At 38.4% G+C, this 15935-nt stretch overlaps 1 pseudogene; it reads left to right on the top strand.

Annotated features, from left to right (window-relative positions):
- The first annotated feature begins 8227 nt into the window (after positions 1 to 8227).
- The window catches only part of LOC138171570 (vomeronasal type-2 receptor 26-like), a 58649-nt pseudogene continuing 50941 nt past the window's right edge, over positions 8228 to 15935 (top strand).

The following is a 15935-nucleotide window of genomic DNA, read 5'->3' on the forward strand; positions in this document are numbered from 1 at the left end:
TAAAGTTTCAAATCTAAAATGACTAGTGTGCTTTCCTTCACATTTTCTTTCATTCTCTTGATATTCTTGACCATTTTTTCCGAATATATTTTGTCACTCTCGTGGGCTCATACCATGTGGATGGTTCTTTTTCTTCAGAATTAACTATTTTCCTTTATATCCTGGGGCCCTGCCCTGACATTCACATACTAGGAAAAGAAGGGAAAATAAAAGAAAGGAAGAGTTGAGAGGAGCAATACAAGGCCCTGCAAAGTTATGATAATATAGGATCGAGGAGAGGATGAAACATGGCAGGAAAAGAAGTGAGAACAAGGCTGACAGAACAGATGGCCTCTTGGTTAATGTGGATGACTGACTTACCTATTGAAACAACAAGTCCAGGAAAGAAATGGTGTGCTTCAGTAAGCCCCAGAGAAATAAGGAGAAGGGCTTAGGGAGAAGTCTGTCTCCCTACACTTGTACAAAGATAGAGGCTTGGGGAGGGGTAAGTGGAGGAAAGGAAAAGGGGCTAGATCATACCCTTTCCCCACCAAATATGAAACTTCCTCTAAACATGGTACAAGATCCTGGCACCCTATGCAGGAGGGCTGCTGACTGACCATGTCCCCACCAGATGGAGGCTTGGGGCTGGGCTCTAAACAGCTGGCATGTAACGATACCAAAATGCCATCAGAAGTCATTGCCTGGAGGCAATGGAGCACGAATGGAAAAGAGGGAAGCACCACTCTATTTTGAAGCCTGCTTCTACAGCATGGGCCTGTACCTTCAAAGCATCTCCTTCCATGTGCAGGGGACATGATGCAATGAAGTCCTGTCCTTGGAGACAGAGTCCACTCCTGAAATAGGGCTGTTAGTTGACACAGTTGCTTGTAGCAATACAGTTTAGAACCCTTAGAAAGATCCATCTCTAGATGCTGCTTACACTTTTCTCAGAAGGACAGGTAGCAAGCATCTTTCCACCTGAAGGAACCTGGCTATATAATCTCTAAACCACTGCACTGTTTCCTGGGGATGAACATTTCCCAGACTATGATCCAGTCCCAGAGGATGATGACCATGTTTGCAAGAATGACCTAGCCATCATCTCTCATACTGTGAGTCATCATCCTCTTTTGGGAGATGAGGAAAGCAGGAAGCAAAGTAGAAAGATCCCTACTTGCTTGCTTCTTCCTACTGTGCTATCTAGCTGTCCAACATTGGTTGGGGGCAGGCTAGAATGCTTGGAAACCTCAAAAGAGGGCACAGACTGGACTGAGTCCCAGTGCAACTATAATTGCTTGACTCTGAAAGGGGCTATGCACTTCGATTCTTCTGGAGCCGTCAGCTGTTGTTCCATCAGGGAGCTTACTCATACGAGAACTCTGTGAGCCAAGAACACTTGATGATTCCCAAGGAGGAAGGCCACATGAACTTAGGGTAACCTGTGAGCAGGTTTGGGTATGTGGAGAACGGTTAAATGCTTGGTTTCCCTCATGCAGGAGTAAGGTGCACTGCACATTACTCCCTGCAAGGCTCATTTGTCATTGAACCTGTGGGTCACCAAGGCTTTATTTAGCTCCCCTGCACTCCAGCTCAGGCACAGAGAGGAAGGAAAAGTCAATCAATTGCCTCCTCTGAACCTCAGTTTCCTGCTGAGGGAACTGATTGCTAGTAGCAATGTGACTCCGTCCACCTCCCCCATCCTGGATCTACCTTATCTAGATGTAGCAAGCATTTTCATCCAAGTCCATTTGCACCCACTTTCTCTTCTGCATGGGAACTGCTCATCCTAACTCCTGCTCAAGTCCTTTCTTGAGATTGCTTTGAAATTAAGCCAGAAAAGTAATAGACACCCGATATCCTGAATAAACTCTGTCTCACCCTACATCCTGTCTCAAACACATACCATTTCTCCATTTTGTCATTGCTCCCACATCTTTCTAAAATTTGAGCAAATCCTCCTTCCCTGCCACACACATTTATAACCACAAGCAGTCTTTTAACCTAGTGGTCATCCAGTACACCAGAGCTTTTTCTTAGATACAGAACTGTGAGCATTCTGAAATATTTCTTCTTCCCTGTGTCAGTACACACGGCCTTAAGTAGTTGATCACTAAGTACACACTGTCATTTAAAAGTTCTGTTCTAATAGCCCTCTCGGCTGTCTACCTTCTGCAGATCCTCCATTCATATATCCTGAGATAATCACAATTTCCCTTTATTCCAAAGTGAAAGTTGCTTTTTGCCACATCTCATTTGGACATTAAAAGGCGATTATAGAACTTTGTGTTGTTAGATAGACCCCTGGGTAGAGTGCTGGGCCTGACGTCAGGAAGACTCCTTTCCCTGAGTTCGAGTCTGACCTAAGACACTTACTGCCTTGGACCTTGTACAAGTCAGTTAACCCTACTTGCCTCAGTACCTCTCCTATAACGTACACTGGAGAAGGAAATGGCAAACCACTCTAGTAACTTTTTCCAAGAAAACCCCAAATGAGGTCACAAAGAGTCAGAAACAATGGAAAGGAACAAAGAAAAATAACAGTACATTGTTGCTTATGGTTTTCATGGGACTCTTACATTTTTACATCTGCTAAGTGAGGTTCCCGGTTCTCAGATTTTTCTAGAGATGCTGAAGTCTTCTAAATACCCAAAGTGTATTTTTTCTAAAGTTGTTCTGTGATTCATGATTTAGATATCCCTATGAACCTAAGAAGCTGGAAAAAGATGTCTTCACTGAATAGCTTTGGGGAGGATATCACTCTATAATTCTTTGACTTGACTATGTCTAGCTTGAGTTAGACCATTTATATTATGTATGCTCTAGTATGGACTGTCCATGAAATTTTCCTGATGAAATTAGAATGAGTATCAATGGGAGAAGGAGACAGCTCGATGCTTCATCCATAGCAGGTAAAATTTCCCTAAAATTAGGTGTTGTCTATTCCCTATTGTTGAGACCCTGCCTGTGCAGTCTGGGTTTCTTTAACAAAATCCCTAACTTGAGAGTGACATCAGACCCTATCTAGTCCATCATATACTTGGACAGGGATCCTTTCTGAAAAAACCCTTACAAGTGTTCACAGCAGGCATTAATCCAAGCCCCCTGGTGTGGGAGTGAGGGTAGGGGTTATGTGGGAGACCAGTGCAGCCCATTTCATTTATGTTATGCTCTAATTTTTAGCAATATTTTCTGCACTTCAAATCTCATGCTGACTCATCATATCTTTTATGGTTATGCCCCTCCCTGCAATAAATCCAAAAATTACAATTCCTGTTCCATATCATTACCATTCAAGTCCTTGAAATGATAGTTTGCTACCTTTAAGCTTTTTGGATTTATTGCAGGAGGATGGAGAAATAAAAGCATAAACAGGTGAGGGTATAGGATGGAGGGAAAGACACAGATAATAATCATAACTGAAAATATGAATGGGATGAACTCTCCCATAACATGGAGGCAGATGGCAGAATGGATTAAAAGCCAGAATCTTACAATATGCTGCTTGCAAGAAACACTTTTGAAACATGGGCTTACCCACGGGGTAAAAGTAAAAGTCTACAGTAGAACATATGATGCTTCATATAAAGTAAAAAAACGAACAGGGGTAGCAACCCTAATTTCAGACAAAGCAAAAGCAAAAGAAGATCTAATTAAAAGAGATGAGGAAGGGAACTATATCCTGCTAAAAGTTGCCATTGACAAAGAATCAATATCAGTACTAAACATATATGCCCCAAGTGCTATGGTATCCAAATTCTTAGAGGAAAAATAGATAGCAAAACTGTACTAGTGGAGGACTTCAACCTCTTCCTCTCTGAACCTGATAAATCTGACCACAAAATTAAAAAAAAAACAGCATTTCTGTAACCTCCCCTTTGAGAGGCATAGTTGTAGCGATTTGGTGACATTTCTCAGGGCTGAGATGGAAGGGAACAGAGGGTTCCTAACACATCAGGACAGAATATGAGAGGGTACAAGGTGCTGCATGGTCACAGAGAGTAACAAGTCAGCCACCACACTCTTCCCAGCCATGGCTTCTTGGGAGCTTCCCTTTCAATATAGCTGCTTTTTATGGTCAGGTTTCCTTTTGTGGCTCCTTCCTAATTTGCACAGCATATTTCTTGATTTCAGACTTTATGTGAAAGGTGGACTCTGCTGTACCCAGGTAGGGCCATATGATGGCAAGCACCTGAGCATACCTAAGATGGCTCTTGGCACATGTTATCTGATCTGCTTTTCTAAAGGAAAGAAACTCCAAAGGGATTAGCAATCAAACATATGTATGTGTGTGTGTGTGTGTGTGTGTGTGTGTGTGTATATATATATATATATATAATTCACTCAGTTCAGAGGGAAAAGTCAGCACCCTGAACTTCAGAAAACACAAAAAGAAATTACAATCAGACAAAAAATACAGGCATAGAAAATCACACACTTCAATAGACCAACAGATAGGGCTTCTAACTGTCTGCCCATTACATACATAGATAGTTAGCTACCAGAGAGAGAAGCACTAACATCTGGGTTTTCAAACCAGGGGAGCCATATACATGCATACATGCATACATACATACATGTTATATATATAAACACAGATACACACACATATAGCCTTCTCCAGGGTCAGAGGACTTCACAATCTTTGAGATCCACTGCCTAATTACAAAGTTACAAAAAGTATGGGCCTTTCCGAAAAACAAGCCTCCAGTAAGGAAGCTTTTCTTGTTGACCTCTAAGTGAGGTCCTTTAAAGAGGTGGGGAGATCTTCAAATTGCCTAGGCCTATTAAGGGACAGGGAAGATATTCAAACTCCCTCACTATTACAGGTCACTGCTTCATTGTCATGAACCAGAAGTATTCCTCTCCATCCCAGAACTGTGACCCAGAACTCTTTAATTGGAGAAGAAGTGGCCAAAGGGTACTTCGTCCTGTATCCAGTATAAGCACAGGACTTCCCTCCAATCCAAATTATTAATAACCATGTGAAAAATGCTGCATATCACTAATAAGTAGAGAAATTTTAAAAGAGCCATGAGATGCCATCTTACACCCATTATATTTGTAAAATTGACAGAAACATTGATGATAGATGCCAGTGGGACTGTGAGTAAATGGGTATTGATTAGGCACTATTGCTATAACTTTGAGTTTGCTCAGCCATTTTGTAAACAATTTTAAACTATTATTAAAATCTACTGAGAACTCTTGGACTCAGTGATATACGTGTATATCTAAATAACAAAGAAATCAAAGAAAGGGAAAAAGGAATTATATGTTCAAAAATATTTATATTCATCTTTGTAAGGTGAAAAATAAATAGAAACTGAGGGGTGATCAATTGGGTAGTTCCTGAACAAACTGTGGCATATAAATATGATGGGATATTGAAGAAGACGGTATGAGTGGAACCTGAAAAAACCTATATGAACTGATGCAAAGTGAAGGGCACAGCACTGAACTCTGATCAACACAATGACTAATTGCAATTCTAGAGAACTCAAGATGAAACTTCATGAAGATTTTGATAGAGAGCTCATGGACTGAACAAATATTTGGGCTTTTATGGGCATAGGTACATATACATCTGTCTGTAAGCAAGTATATGAATATACATGTGCATAAATATATATGTATATATTATATGTATATGTATGTATGCATATGTACAGCAGTTTATGTGTGTGTGTGAATAACATGGCCAATGTGCTAATTTGTGTTGCTTGACTATCCATGTGTGTAGTGAGTTTTTTTTTTAGCATTTTTCTCAATGAGGAGAGAGGAGAAGAGTTATAAAGAAGAGAATTCAAAATTTAAAATGATATGAAATTGAATTTTACAAAGTAAAATTGATGTGTTACCCTTAATGGCCACCAAATATATTAACTCAAAGAAAAACATAAGCTTAAAAGTTCATCCTCCATAAACTGAGTTGACATTTTCTCTTACATTTCACCCAGAGCCTAGTGATTATTCCAGCCCCTATACATACACTCTTTACTTATATACACATTGCTTCTTAGAGATGCTCTTAAAGGAAGAACTTGTTTGGCTTTAATTTTTTCATTACCAGCACCTAGTATAGCCCAAGCACAGTGGAGCATTTTGAATAAATGCTTGATGATTGATTGATTGATTGATGGTTCTCAAAGGTTTGCTGGGATATAATGTGTCAAAAAGAAAGATTTCAGGAAGATAAAACTGCAATCCCTAACTACATACAAGTCATTTGATTAGATTGAGAGTATATAACAAAAAAGAACAGAAAAATTTTTGGGGGGGGAATAAGAGTCTTAGACAGTTGAAATTGGAAAGATTTCTTTAAGGTGCAGAGGTAGATTCCTGCATGACAAAAAGATAAACTTCCTAACAGTTGCATTTGTACAAAGTGTACAGTGGACTGCTTTGGGACTCAGTTTGATTACTGGAAAACTTTCATTGGGGATTAAGTGGCCTTTTGTTCAAGATGTTCTATCCAAGTTTATCCCTTATATACTTTACTGGTATTTTGCAGATAACTAGTCATGTTGTCCCATTATAATCTAAATCCCCTAAGAGGAGGGAATGTTTCATTTTTTTTTGTAATCCAAAAACAGTGCATTGGCAAATAATAGATACTTATTAATCACTTGTTGACTTATAGATTTACATTAAAGGGGAAGCGTGAACAAGTATGTATTATGTGCTTACTGTACACCAGGCACTGTACTAAGGGCTATAAAAATAGTGCACAGTTAGATCTTCAAACAGCCTGAGCAGTAGGTGCTATTTATATCCCCATTTTCAGTTGAAGAACCTGAAGTAGACAGAAGTGTAGTAACTTGTCCATGGTCATACATCTAGTGTGTGTGAGGTAGCATTTAAACTGAGGTCTTCCTGATTCCAGGTCCAGTGCTCTGTCCAATATACCACCTAGCTATTAAAGTTGTGTGTGCATGTGTGTGCCTGTGTCTGCATGTGTGTACACATGTGTGCTTGTGTGTGCATGTGTGTCATTGAATTTTTCAGAGCTCTGATGAGGGCAGGCCTCTTTCTCCTTGCCCCTTTTGCATACCTGCTCAGTCTCCATTCTGCTGGCCCTGGATCTCCCAGCTTTCAAAGCCCCTTTAATCATTGCACCTCTGTCTAAGGCCTTCTTTCTTCACACAGATTTTCCTTATCTGTAAACAAACAATAGTTTTTCAGTGGTTTTGCTACAAGCTTTAAATCCTGGATCTTCCCTCCTCTACAGAAAACAAAAATAAATCCAAGCAGAACCATTTTGAGAGGTAAAATATACCTATTTATTAACTATTACAAATATAGTTGTTTATTAACAATGTGACCTTAGTCAAATAATCTTGCTTTAGATTTCTAATCTCTAAAAAGCACATGTTTGGTTGACTTGATTTTTAAGTTTCTTTTTGGTTCCAAATCCAATAATACCAGGATTTGGAGGAAAAAAATATGTCTTTCCAGGGCATGTCAGTTTGGCAAGCTCACAGGTTATGGGGGTGAGCAGAGCTGGTGAATGTAAATGGTGATTCTTTTCAGGGACCAGTTGGACTTTGTAATCTCTGATGCCCTATTTTTGTTCTCTCAAGTTCTGTCATCCTATGATCCTGAAAGTGAGGAAAGCCTGGACTTGGGAGCTCATCACAGGCAAGGGTCCCATAGAGTCTCAGCCCAGTGGACCTCTCCGAGTTTTTTTATCTTCTTTGCTCACATCAAACTCTACAAGAAGCAGGTCTGCCAGCTCCCAGATTCTCCAGCCCTCTAGGTGACACAGGGACAAACACACACTGCCATGAGGGCTGCTTCCAGTAATCTCTCTTGATAATAAAGACAGAGATTTCAAAACATGTTTTTTCACTTATGTTTTTGCCTTGGATGCAGGGACGCAGCTGGGGATGCCTGAGGCAGGAATGGTCCCCAAAACTCCTCCTGGACTTTCATGTTTCTGTGAACACCACCATCAGCCGCTAACCCCAAGATCACTGAATATATGTAATGGGCCAATGAACCCTTCTAATCACCCCCACAGTCTCATATCATTGTCCTTGTCCTTAATGTGGGGACAGCTAACGTCCTTTTGTGTTTCCTTAGGTGTGGAGAGAGGACTAGACCTTGTCATCTGCCCCAGAACAAAACACTGCAGTGCTGGGATTTTTTTTTCTCAGCAGACCAAGCCTAAAAAATTGCACTTTGATACTATTCCTACAGCTTTTTGGCTCCTGCCGCACTTGGGGCTTTATCAAATGTTATGAATATGTGGCCTCTTGTTCAGAGAAAGATTTCTCTTTTGCTTTCTCTCCTGGTCCTGTCACTACTGCTGAAGCTTCCAGCCTCTGAGAACAGGGCAGAGGAGCCACTGTGCTTCCCCCAAATAAGCCCGAGCCTTGTCAGAAATGGGGATCTTGTGATTGGAACTTTTCTCTCCATGTATTCAGTTGAAGTGAGCAGTGTCAAAGGAGCCGGACTCTTTAGGAATAAACCTGACAAGGACTGTCAGGATTATAAGTAAGTGCCTGCTGCCTGTGCCTCTGAGCCAGTGATTATGGAGATCTTTATGGAAGAGGCAGGCAGGAAGGTGGGCCCTTGCCTGCTGATCCAAGGGTCTTTTCTATCTTCTCTGTTTTGTTGATGATGGTCAGTTTCCATCCATCTCTTTTCTTTTTGGAGCAAAAGAATGAAAGGATTTTCTCTGCCTGTCACCCTTTTGGATTTTTCTGTCTCTTCCTGTCTCTGTGTCTGTGTCTGTATCTATAACTCTGTCCATGTAGCTGTCTCTTCTTTCACTTATCTTGAGGTAGTGGAAATATCTGGAACTTTGACTTGTCTACGCTCATGCTGTGAACACCTCAGGTAAATACAAGAGCCGAGTATCTAGCAATGATATCTCAGATATAAACGAGTATATTTACTGTAGAAATTGGATTTAGACATAAACACACATATAGATATTCACACACTCACACACACACACACACACACACACACACACACACACACACTCACACACTCCTTTCAGTGATATTCCTGCCCAATTTCACTGTGAGGTCCATGCATGCCATAGCCCTGACAAGGAGTTTGCAGCAATGGGAGATGAAGAATGGGACTTGGAAGAGGACAATTGTGACCTCCTCTCTATCTCTCTGTGTCTGTACATCTCTTTTGCTTTTGAGTTCTTCCTACATTTTACATTGCCTTTGTGCCTTTATTTTCCCTCCTTCATATTTTTATCTTCAGTGGTCTAAAGTCTGTGCCCTTGTCCACTGACTTATCTCTCCTGGGGATCCTTATTTTAACTCATGAAAATCCCCATCCTTCCAGGGCTATGATGTTCTTTATGAAGTATTCCTCTATTGGGAAGGTGTCTCCCCCTGATCACCATTTCTAACTCTCTCTGTACCAGTCATGGGCCATATAGCACCCATTTCCTTTTGTTGCAGGTTTGTTGGTCTAACAAGGTTCAACTGATTGTAATCCTAGGTACCCTGGGGACAGGAAATGTTTCATAATTTATGAGAGCATACCCTTGTTAGGTATTGTTCTAACACAGAGTCAGGAACATCCAGAATACTACCCAGGAAAGAAAGCAATATTCCTTATTTCCAACTTTTATTCCTGGATAAAAATTACACCACTTTGTATAAGGCCCATAGACCCATGTATGCTATCAAGGAAAAGGAGGGGACCTGTGTCACTGTGGCACCAGGTTCCCAATGCATACCTTATTATAGCTCCCCCAAGTAAGACAATTTGAAATAACGGTGCAGATACTGAATTGGTAGTCACACATGCTTCTAAGAAGAAAATTCTACAAGAACAGGCATGTCTGGAAGCTACAGCAGCACTAGACAACAAAAAGGAAGCAGAAATAGAGAAAGAATAGGAAGGAAGATTTTTTTTAATGTCATCAGGGAGATGCTCACAAACATACAGGATAAGAAAGGAGGAGGGGCACACTTTAGTCTTCTGGTGTCTTGCGTAGAATTAGTACTCAGAGGAGAGTAAATATGGTTAGAGTTTTGTAGGGTTATTACTCACAAGTATTATTCGTCTTTGTGAGCAGGGACCATGGTAACTCATACCTGGATATGGGTCAGGATTCAAGACTAATGCTGGCTAAAACTTAGTGAGGTCAGGGGGAACTTGTGAGTGGGTTGATATTCAAACACAGTCTCCAGAAGAAAACATGACTTTTTATAGTCATTTTTGGTCTTAGTCTTCAAAGATGAATAAGGGTTATTTTTTTAACCTCCCATGCCCTCTTCCTATATTTCTTATGGGAACCTGTTGTATTCACTATAGGAAATATTATAAGGGAAATTCCTTGTGAGATCATGTTAGATTAGATGACTTCTGGGTTGTTTTTAAAATCTCAAACTCTGTGATTATGAAATGGGAGGTGTTCATAATATCTTTGTTAAATGAATGAATGAATTAGTGAGTGAATGAGGAAGTGACCCTGGCAAGGAGAGCTTTTCTAGGAACTTAAAGAAAATAGTCCTACATATTCCAAACACAAGAAGGAAGCAGTATAGGAACACAGGAGGCTGCTATTAATACACTCAAAATGAGCTGTAGTTCATAGGTTTAACCCTCACATGGTTGGAAAAAACTCCTTCCTTAAATTAATGTATTTTACAGGCTTTGTTAATGATTTCTGATTCTCTCCCCTTTAGGTGGCTATACAAAAATTACCAACAAGCTTTGACCCTAACATTTGCTGTAGAAGAGATCAACAAGGACCCTAACCTGTTGCCCAACCTTACTCTGGGATTCCACCTCTACAACACTTACCACAGTGATGAGAGAACCTTGGAGAGCTCCCTGCGCTGGCTGTCTGGCCAGGGCCATCTCATCCCTAACTACAGCTGCTGGAAGAAGGACAAGTCTGTGGCTATCATTGGAGGTGCCACATCAGCTCTCTCTGTCCAGATGGGGACCTTGCTCAACCTCTACAAGTATCCTCAGGTAAATAATATTGACTCTGACACCTTCTAACTCTTCATCAGACCCTTGAGAGGCAGCAAAAGCAGGATATAAAAAGCCACCTCTGCCACATAGATTCTGTGTGACACTAACCAAGTCCCTTTACCTATTGGTACTCTAAACAACTCTCAGAGACTATAAATTTCAGAGAAGGTACTAACTAGTAGCAATTAATCCTTGGCTGAAAATTCCCTCACCAATGACATCACCAGTACAATTTTGAAAACTTACACATGGGAGAGAGTGTTTCTGCCCTTTACCACAGCACCCCCTTTATTATCAAAGACATAGTCATTGTCATCTAACTTCTATCAATCAAGGAATCCTAGAGATTTTACAGGCCTAATTTCCTGTTGTCCAGAGAAAGTATCTTAGCATCAGGGGAATGAAACAGCTTCCACAAAGTCTCAAATATAATGCATGGGAAAACTGTAATATAACCCATATGTTTTTATACTAGTTCGTGACTAAGCACTATATCACAAAATCCGTGTTTTATCTTCATGTGATATATTGTCTATGAGCATCGTTAATGTCAGTTTTACTTACCCAAATAATTTTTTATCAAAAAAAAATACTGTGCATTGGTATGGAAAATGCTGGTTCTGGGTAGCAATGATGAAAGTGACTTTTAATTGTCATAGAGAAGAAAGGAAGAGCACTTTAATGAGATGAACTACTTAGTTAAAAACAAAAACCAAAAAAAAGAGCTTACTAATAAAAATGTCCACTCTCCCTCACACTATTTCTTAAAATTTATTTATTTTGGCCGTGTAACCTTGAGCAAGTTACTTAACCCCAATTGCTTAGGGGCGCCCAGGTGGCTTAGCTAGTAAGAGCACTGGCTCCAGTGTCGGGATGACCTGGATCAAATCCGGGCTCTGATACTTAGCACCACACCCAGAAATAACTGGCAGTGTAACCTTGAGCAAGTTACTTAACCCTGATTGCTCTAAAAAAAATATTTATTTTGCTTACTTTTAGTTTACAACATTCATTTTTACAATACCTTGAGCTACAAATGTTCTTCCCCCCAACTTCCTCCTCCCACCCCTCATGGCAGCATGAAATCAGATATGGGTTCTACAAATACCTTCATGTTAAAAATTAGTCAAGTTGTAAAGAATTATAAGCAATGGAATGAACAATGAGAAAGAAAGAATGAAAAAAAAAACAAAAAAGAAAGAGAACAAGGAATCTGCTTCAATCTGCATTCAGACTCTGTTGTTTTTTCTCTAGATATGGATAGCCTTTCCCATCATGAGACTTTGGAGTTGTCTTATAACCTTGCATTGCTGAGATGAGCCCAGTCTATCAAAGGTAGTTGTCACAGATATGATGTGTCTGTAATTGTGGACAACGTTTCCCTGGTTCTGCTCTCCTCACTCAGCATCAGTTTATATAAGTCTCTCTAGGTTATTATGAAGAGTTCATCTGCTCCTCATTTCTTATAGCACAATAGCATTCCATTACATTCATATACAACAAATTGTTTAGTCATTCCTCAATTGAAGGGCATTCCCTTGATTCACAACTCCTCCAACAATGCATTGGTGTTCCAATTTTTCACATCCTCTTCAGCATTTATCATTTTCTGGGTTTGTCATGTTAGCTAATCTGATAGGTGTGATGTGGTACCTCAAAGTTCTTTTCATTTTCATCTCTCTAATCAATAGTGATTAAGAGCATTTTTTCATATCTTATAGATATCTTCAATTTTTCGTCTGAAAATTGCTTATTCATATCCTTTGACCATTTATCAAGTGGGTAATGACTTGTATTCTTATATATTTGACTCAGTTCTCTGTATATTTTAGAAATGAGGCCTTTATCAGAGACACTGGTTGTAAAAATTCTTTCCAATTTTCCATTTCCCTCCTAATCTTAGTTACGTTGGCTTTATTTGTACAAAACCTTTTCAGTTTAATGTAACCAAAGTTATCTATTTTGCATTTCATAATATTCTCTATTCCTTGTTTGGTTGTAAATTTTTCCCTTCTCTGTAAATCTGACAGGTAAACTATTCCTTGCTTTGCAAATTGCTTACAGAGTCAGCCTTTATATCTAGATCATGCATGCATTTAGACTTGATTTTGGCATATGGTGCAAGTTATTGGTCCATACCCAGTTTCTGCCATACTATTTTCCAGTTTTCCCAGCAGTTTTTCTCAAATAGTGAATTTTTATCCCAGGAGTTGGAGTCTTTGGGTTTCTCAAACAGCAGGTTCCTATAGTCATTGACTGCGGTGTCTTGTGTACCTGATGTATTCCACTGATCCACTAGTCTATTCCTCAGCCAGTACCAAGTAGTTTTGATGACTGCTGCCATATAATACCACTTAAAATCTCATATGCCTAGGCCACCTTCCCTAGAATTTCTTTTCATTAATTCCCTTTAAAATCTGGATCTTTTCTTCTTCCAGATGAATTGTGTTACTGTTTTTTTCTAGTGCTATAAAATTACTTTTTTGGCAGATTGATTGGTGTGGCACTAAATAGGTAAGTTAATTTAGGAAAAAATACTCATTTTTGTTACATTAGCTCCACCTAGACACAGGAAACTGAATTTTTTTCAAATTATTTAGATCTGACTTTATTTCTGTGAAGTACATTTTGTAACTGCATTCATATAGTCCCTGGGTTTGTTTTGGCTGGCAGATTCCCAATATTTTATGATGTCTACAGTAACTTTATGTAGAATTTCTCTTTCTATTACTTGCTCTTGGACTTCTTTAGAAATATATAGTAATGCCAAGGATGTCCGTAGGTTTATTTTATATCCTACAACTTTGCTAAATTTGTTTATTATCTCAATTGTTTTTTTACTTGATTCTCTAGGATTCTCTAAGTATATCATCTGCAAAGAGTGAAAGCTTAGTCTCTTCTTTGCCTAATCTAATGTCTTCAAATTCTTTTTCTTCTTTTATTGATACCAGTAACATTTCTAGTACCAAATTGATCGGGGGGGGTGATAGTGGACATCCCCATCCCCCCAATATTTTTGGAAATACTTCTAACTTATCCCCATTATATATAATGCTCGCTGATGGTTATAAATAGTTGCTCCTTCTCATTTTAAGGAAGACTCCATTTATTCCCATACTTTCTAGTTACTTGTTTTTTAATAGGAAATGGGTGTTGCATTTTATCAAAAGATTTTTTCCATCTATTGAGATAATCAATGATTTCTGTTGACTTTGCTATTGATATGGTACATTACGCTGATAGTTCTCCAAATATTGAACCAGCCATGCATTTCTGCTATAAATCCTACCTGACCAAATTGTATTATTGTATTATTCTCATGGTAAGTTGCTGTAATTTCTTTGCCAACATTTTATTTAAATGTTTTTCATCTCTATTCATCAGGGAAATTGGTCTTTAATTTTTTTTCTCTGTTTTGTCTCTTCCCAATTTAGGTAATAGTACCATATTTTTATCATAAAATGAATTTGGTAGGACTCCTTCCTCTCCTATTTTTCCAAATGGTCTATGTTGTTTTGGAATTAATTGTTCTTTAAATTTTTGATAGAATTCACTTGTAATTCCATATGGCCTAGGAGATTTTTTTTCTTAGGGTATTCATTGATGGTTTGTTCTATTTCTTTTTCTGGAGTGGGGTTATTTAAGTCTTTCATCTCCTCTTCTGTTAATGTGGGCAATATATCTTTTTATAAATATTCATCCATTTCACTAAAATCATCAAATTTGTTGTCATACAGTTGGGCAAAATAGCTCGAAATCATTATCTTAATTTCCTCTTGGTAGATAATATGGTTTTCTTCTTTTTAAATCAAATTAATAAAATGACTATCTATTTTGTTTTTTGTTCATAAAACCAGCTCTTGGTTCTATTTATTAGTCCAATAGTTTCTTAATTTCAGTTTTCTAAATCTTTCCTTTGGTTTTCAAGATTTCTAATTTGAAATTTAATTGGGGATTTTCAATTCATTATTTTTCTAGCTTTTTAGTTGAATGCCCAATTTGTTTATCTCTGATTTCTCTGTTTTATCCATATAAGCATTTATAGATATTTTTTTTCCCTTAAGAAACACTTTCACTGCATCCCATATGTTTTGGTATGCTGTCTCATTATTGTCATTCTCTTGAATTATTTTATTGATTGTTTCTATAATTTGTTCTTTTACCCACTCATTCTTTAGGATTATTTAGTTTGCAGTCTTTTTTAGTCTATATTCTCATGGCCCTTTATTACCTATGATTTTTATTGCATCATGATCTGAAAAATATGTGTTTAAAATTTCTTCCTTTCTGCATTGGATTGCGAGCTTTTAATGCCCTAATACATTGGTAATTTTTGTGTAGTTGCCATGTGCCAGTGAAAAAAAATGTATATTCTTTTCAATTGCCATTGAATTTTCTCCGGAGGTCTACCATATCTAACTTTTCTAAAATTCTATTCACCTTTTTAATGCTTTACTTATTTTGTGGTTAGATTTATCTAGTTCAGAGAAGGTGAGTTTGAGGTCCCCCATTTGGATAGTTTGGCCATATTTTTCTTCCTGTATCTCCCTTAGCTCTTCCTCTAAGAATTTGGATGCTATACCATTTGGTTCTTTTATGAATAGTAATGATACTACTACATTGTCTATACATACTGCCTTTTAGCAGGATGAAGTTTCCTTCCTTATCTCTTTTAATTAGGTCTATTTTTGCATTGCTTTTTTTGAGATCAAGTTAGTTAACCCTCTTCATTTTTTACTTCAACTGAATCAGAATATATTGTACTCCAGGCTTTTATCTTTACTTTGTGTGTATACTTTTGTTACAAGTGTGTTTCTTGTTAACAACATATTGTAGGATTACCGTTTTTAATCCATTCTGCTATCTCCTTGTTTCATATGAGGTCATCCCATTTACATTCACAGGTATGGTTACTAGCTTTATCTTTCTCTCCATCCTATCCCCCCCCCCCATTTTCTCCTTCTCACATTCCCTTTTCACCACTTAATTAGGTG

This window comes from Petaurus breviceps, unplaced genomic scaffold (genome assembly GCF_028583685.1).
Source record: "Petaurus breviceps papuanus isolate PSGF00001 unplaced genomic scaffold, PetGlider_PUasm1.0 447, whole genome shotgun sequence".
Classification (NCBI taxonomy): domain Eukaryota; kingdom Metazoa; phylum Chordata; class Mammalia; order Diprotodontia; family Petauridae; genus Petaurus; species Petaurus breviceps.